Below are 6,328 nucleotides of genomic sequence, written 5' to 3' on the forward strand. Positions count from 1 at the left end.
TACTCTCAAGAGGTGAAGAAAGGTGAGCTGGAAAGGTGCCATTGCCAGTATCTTATATAAGACATCTTCCTTTACAACCAGAATTTTAGAGTCCTTGAAAGAAAATACATTTCCAGTAGCAAAACCTGCTCCCTGCAAGTGTTCCAGCAGCAGTGACTGGCAGGGGAGTGATTCTTATGCACAGCACTGCTCCAAGGGCAGCAGAACAGAGGGGCCTGAACCAAACATTGTAAAGCCCACCTTTTCCCATTTTCAAGGTTTTCCACAGGGAATGATTGAAGGTGTTTTGCTTATGGACAGTTCTTTGTGCTGCTGGGTTTTTGGAAAGTGGTCTCAGAGCATCGGCTTGGGGGCACTTACTGTATTTCAAGTGAACATATGCACATGCATTTCTTCTGGAAGGAACCTTGTAAAGCACTTTATCATCCATCCTGATCTCCTGTCTCATATACAGAATTTGGACATCACTGGTTATTCCAAAGGACTTATTCTCCCAGCTTTCCCAGGTGTCTTAAAATGAAGAGCCATGAGCCCCTAGGAAGCACTCAGGATTTCAGCTGGATCTTGGCTTGCTCTCTGTGAGCAGAAGGGCCACTGCTCAGTGTCTTCCCTTCCTTCTCTCCTGGTTTGCACTAGTGGGAGAGCAGGAGCATGTTTTGCCTCACAGGGTCAAACTTGGGAAAACTCTTGCTTCAGGCTGATTTTCTTAAGGCATTCTGGAGTAGGGCGGAGTCATCTGATACCCTTCGATGCCCACTCTCTATTTTAGGTGTTTAAATGTTTTTCTGTGCCATCTCAGCTGCTGTGCTCACACCACATTTGGATATTGAACTGTTTTCCCTGCGTCTTTAAAGCATTGAAGTGCTGAGAGCATGGGCACCCTGGGTGATCTCTATTCCTGTGCTGTCCAGTGCTTAAGCCCTGCTAAAATGCAACTACCACTTCCCGGATTTGTGACTCCCATCTGCACCGTCCATGAAGTGACATTTTCAGCTTTGCCTCTGCCCCACCAAGCCCTTGGGTCAGAACTGCTGCTCCTGACCTGGCAGTTGGACTCACCACTGTCCTGTGTCCCTTATCCTGCCCCTGGCTTGGAGGACTGAGTAAGAGTGAATTTTTCCACTAGAGCTTTATATCAGATGAACGTAGAGCAGATGAAGAGTAGCAAAGCCATAGGAAGGTGAGCATCAGCTGGGAGGGGACTGGTTCTGCAGGCCCAGTCCCTGTGATGTGCCACTGCCACTTCATGGCACTGTTTTGAGGAGCAGTGGGAGCTGTGCCTGACCCTGTGCCCCACTCGTATTTTTCCACATTCTCCTACTTGCAGCATTTCTGTGGGACTGGTTTAATCCTGAGCACATAGCAAGGGTTGTCTGCATCCCAGGGATGTGCTGAAGTGCCTCTTGAGCATTTGGAGAGGTTTGCTGATCCCCTCTACAGGTGTGCTGAACAATTCCTGGAGCTCCGCAGCCAGACTGTGTGTGCTTTCTTCCAGGAAGATGAAAGTCATGGTGGAGGGAATTGGAAAGGTTTAAGTTAACACCTAGAAACTTCTGTGTTTTTCTAACTTTTCTGCCAAGAGAGTTGTGCCACAAATACAGTGGTCATCTCAGGCCCCAGTGCAGGGGTTTGGTTGTGAGTACGTGGGGTTTTTCCTTGGATGATGCTGGTGGCAGCTAATTTAGAATCATAGAATATCTTGAGCTGGAAGGGACCCACAAGGATCATCGAGTCCGACTCCTGTCCCTGCGCAGCACACCCCAAGAATCCCACCCTGTACCTGAGAGCATTGTCCAGATTTCCTAGTGGAGACCCCCCTGCAGAGGCTCCTGCTCTCCCCATCTGCCTCCTCACATCTGCTGCGCTTTGTCTGATCTTTGTTGGCTCCCTGATTAATAAACCCTAATCAAGGCTTCTTTGCTCTTTTTCCTACAAGAGGCTGTGATGAGCCTGTGCCCTGTCCTTGCCACTGACCTGGGCTGTGTCCAGCTTGCCTGGGCCTTTAGGTACCCAAGGCTGGATGAACCCCCCTTGCAGCCCTCTGGGTGCTGGTTCTCCTGTGCTGTGCCATAGGGAGCAGTGTCTCCATCTCTCGGGCACGTTGTCTGCATGGCCTGGCCCTGAGTGCTCTCCATGTTCTCCTGAGAAGTCAAGGAGAGGGCAGGAGCTTACAAGGGAGTCCGGGAAACTTGGTGAGGACATAGGACAGACTCTGAGGCTCAGCACGAGTGAGCAGTGGGCTCTGCTGCTTGTGCAGTGCCCACCTCTCCCCTGTGTGCCAAGGGACTGTCCCTGAGGGTGCTGTTGGCTGCACTGTGATGGGGCAGTTGCACATTAACAGTCTTGTGATCCTTCCCAGACTCCTCTGGTGAGGGTTTTTTTTTACCACTGCCCCTTCTTCAGGTGTTCAGGGCTGTCCTGTGCATCCTACCTGTGTTCTTCCTGAAGTTGCTGAACATGTTGAGGGAGTACTTGTTTTGCTTACAGTCATTCAACCTGCTGAGCAGCTTGTTCTGCTCATTTGTGGGACAGAAGAGATGGTTGGGCCTCATCCTTCCACTGGGAATGCAGAGCAGGAGCTCACAGGAGTGTGATTCCACCTTCTGCTGTTACATTTCAGTGGCTGCTCCAGATGTGATGTGCTGAGAGGAGCCAGGGAGTTTAGTTCCGATGGCAAAGGGTCTGCTGGAGGGACCTGGAGCAGGTTACTGGGAACACTTCCCTGCACACAAATGCAGGAACTATCAACATCTACTGTCCTGCTCTTGCTGTCTCGTGCAGGTGCATTCATGTAGGAGGGCCCTGCACATGCTGCCCAGCCTGGATCCTGTTGGGAAGCTGCTGCAGCTCTCCCGGGGGGTGAGAGCTCCTTCGTGCTTATTTCGGGAGCGAGGAGCCCTGCACAGTCATTGATGACTCTGTCACTGACTGAAACAGTGAGCTGGGCTCCTGCATTCCTCATCCCACCCGCCAGCTCCTGGGCTGCTCCACATCCTGTCAAAAACCAGGCATCTCATGCAGATTTACTCACTGTCCCACATCCTTCCCTGTGTACCCTCTTCCTGCTGGTAGCCAGGCCCACTGATGTTACAACGCCCACTTCCATTCCTGTGTATTCCCTTTGGAAGGAGGGAAGGAAGGGGTGTCTGAAAGTGCTTTTTCCCGTGTTCAGCCCAGGGCAGCAGCCGAGGGAGTGGCACAGGGTGGTCCCTCTCCTGACAGCTGTGCCCTGAGCAGCTCGGGGCTGGACCTTGGAGGGCCACCACAGCAGATCCATGGCCACACACTGGTTTCCCTGCATGGCACAGGGGTAGTTGGGACCTCAGAGCTGCAACAGGAGAGAACCTGGGAACATGGTGGGAACACTGCTGGGCACGGGGGTTCCCTGCCTCCCCTGCCATCACTTGTGGATGGATAATTTGACCTGGGGCTGGCAACTGGTGCCCAGTGCCCTGTGTGAGGGTGCCTGTCCCCTAATTTAAGAGAGCCCCAAACGAATGGAAAAGATGAAACAAGTAATTTGTGTGCTGCCTCTGTGTTTGGAAGATTCTGTAATGCCATAGTTGGGAACCTCGAACAAAATATGGGGAGGTTTGACTCTGCACTGCTCTGTGGGTTCAGTGCTGGCAGAGCTCAGTTCAGGAATTACAATTGGGACTTTTCATCCAGCTGTGCTGGCTGTGTGCATCTGGCCAGTGAATTCCACCCAGTGGAACACTGCTATGCAGTGCCTTCCAGAAATGTCTGTAGAGAAGTGTCTTGGAGCACTGTGATGTTTTGTGGTGGAAGATGTGGGTTTCAGTCTGAAATAAAGGGGGGGGGAAGCAAATCTGGCTTCCCATGTTCCCGGGTGGGTGCTCTCCAAGAACTATCAGGAAACAGGTTGGCAGGCTGCCTTCCATGTGTGCGTGAAGAGGAAGCAGCAGGTACATTCTGTGGAAAACCCAGGCAAGGCACTTGTGTTTGCTGAGCTCCAAGAACATCTGCAGTGGGATGCAAGAATGAAGTATTTGCCTAATGCTTGGATCCTGGCTGGGCTCAGGTATCAGCCAGAGCAGAGCTGCCCAGGGACATTGGCTTGGAAGTGGCACTTGGGGGGTGTGTTCAGCCAGAGGGAATTTTCCCCTTGTCTTTCTGTGTTGATTGCAGAAGGTGTGCAGACAACACTTCCAGATAAGATCCCTGCTTTTAGCTGGCGAAAATGGGCTGATGCGATTCCCACATCCTGTGTTGGCCAATGAGCCTCTGGAGTGCCAATTATAGACGTTTATCTCTTTGCCAGACAGCAGGGACAGGACACCTCTCATCTAATTTTAGATGTCTGCATGGTAAACCTCTGTCCCTGACTGGCAGCCTGAGCTCCTGCTGCTTGGTGGGGAGAGATAAAGCGCTTCCCAGGCACATTTCATGGGACCTGTCTCAGGTGTCTGCTGCAGGGTGAACTAACTGACTCCTAGAAGTCTCTGCCTCTCCCCACCAACCCTGAAGGAGCCCAGCCTGACAAGCTGGGCTGGAGATGTTTACATCGTGTGTGCTTTCATGTGCTGAGGTCCATGAGAAATTACTGGAGGGAGAGTAGGTCATTACCAAACACCAGCTGGAGACAGTGTAAATCCCTTTAGAGAGTCGGCAGCAGTTGTTTATGTGGCAGAAGATATGCATTTGATGACTTTTTTAAAATTCATGCTCTCTTCAGCTCTTTAGGAAGGCAAAAAGTAGGGTGGTGTTACCCTTCTTTTATGTTATCACTGGCAAAGCAGCTCCAAAAAAACACCCATTATGTTACTGCCCCTTCCCTGTGTTATTTCCCCAAACTTCCTTTCCTTGGGTTTGCTGGTCACCTCACATTTTAAATTAGTTATTCTTTAAGCTGCTCTAACACTTATTTTCACCTGTAACACTTGTGTGCCAGCAGCCTTGTAACAATTTTGTCCCATCTCTGCTGCTATTTTTGCCCTTGTTTGCTGCACCACAGCAAAGCCATGACATCCAACTTCTGTTTTCTGATTCCACCCACTTTTGCTTCTGTTCTTGACATTTGCACAGTCCTGCTGAGGCTACATCCTGACTTCAGGCATCTAAAGACTAGACAGCTAATCCAAACTAATCATCCCACTCAGCTCTAGTCCCTGGAGAGTGATAGTCCCTGGGGGACATGATTCATCCCAGCTGAGTTAGAGCCTGGTGTGTGACTGTGCTGGTTCACACTCAGGCGTGGTCATCCCTCTCCATTGACAATCGCCCCGTGATTATTCCAGAGCACACATTTAGCTTTTACATGACCTGGTTTAGCCTGAATTAATTTAATCTCCAGGGATTTTATAGATAAAAGGCCAACTGATTAGATCAACTCTCCAGCCAGTTCTTCATTCCCTGGTTGACCATGAGGAGCTCAGTAGCTCCAGAGTGAGCTGAGTGGGGAGGGAGGTCCCGTGTGCTCCTCTGTTCGTCACACACTGTGTTGTGCTCTCGTGGTGTGTTCCTGCACAGTGCTTTGATTCACACAGCCATATCTGCCTGTGTTGTTCCTCCAAAAATAGCTCCATGGTGCTTTTGGGAAGCTGGAGTTAACTAATCCCAGAATAGACAGCACGTGGGCAGTCTCGTCCTCTGCACAGCTCCAGGTTCCTAGGGTTGAATGTCCTTTCCTTGAAGGATTTCCAGGGAGATGCTAACAGAGCATGTGAGCTATTGCTCTTCTCCACTGTGGTATCTGATGACCAAGATTCCTGCTGTGCTTTATACAAACACTGTGACACTGTGGTATCAAAAAATACGATGTTCTGGCTTCTCTGCCCAACGTTGGTGTAGCAGAGCCAGGCTCCCAAGAAATGCTAAGAAGGAGCGTTAGCTGTGGCTCAGGGATGAGTAAGGTCCTTTGCCAAGTCTGATTACCCACTTGGGATATTTGTATTTCATTATAACTGACACTGAGCAGCATGTTTGATTTGGAACAAATTTCAAGCAGGAACAAGTTCCAGCATCTGCATTTCCACTGCGAGCACGGTGAGGGACAAAACAGGTTAGAGCCTGCTTGGCCAAGGGTGGGGACCTCTCTAGGGAAGGGAAGGGGAGGGCAGTACATTAATCAGTTACAAGGAAAAGGAGGGAGCAGCTTGAAGAGCTGATCTTCCTCCCCGAGCAAAAGGGACACTCTGGGCACCAAGTGGGTGTCAGGTGTGTGTCTGAGGGAACGGGGTGAGGGAGCCGGGGAAAGCCGGCTCCTCCCCCGGAGTGGGAGGCTGTACCTGGTGATTAACTCCTGAGCAGAGGAGTGGAGCTCATGCTGAGTCCTGAAGGAACCTGTTGGGAGGAGCTCAGGAGTGCA

The sequence above is a fragment of the Neopelma chrysocephalum genome, unplaced genomic scaffold (genome assembly GCF_003984885.1).
Source record: "Neopelma chrysocephalum unplaced genomic scaffold, ASM398488v2 Primary Assembly neopelma1_96250, whole genome shotgun sequence".
Classification (NCBI taxonomy): domain Eukaryota; kingdom Metazoa; phylum Chordata; class Aves; order Passeriformes; family Pipridae; genus Neopelma; species Neopelma chrysocephalum.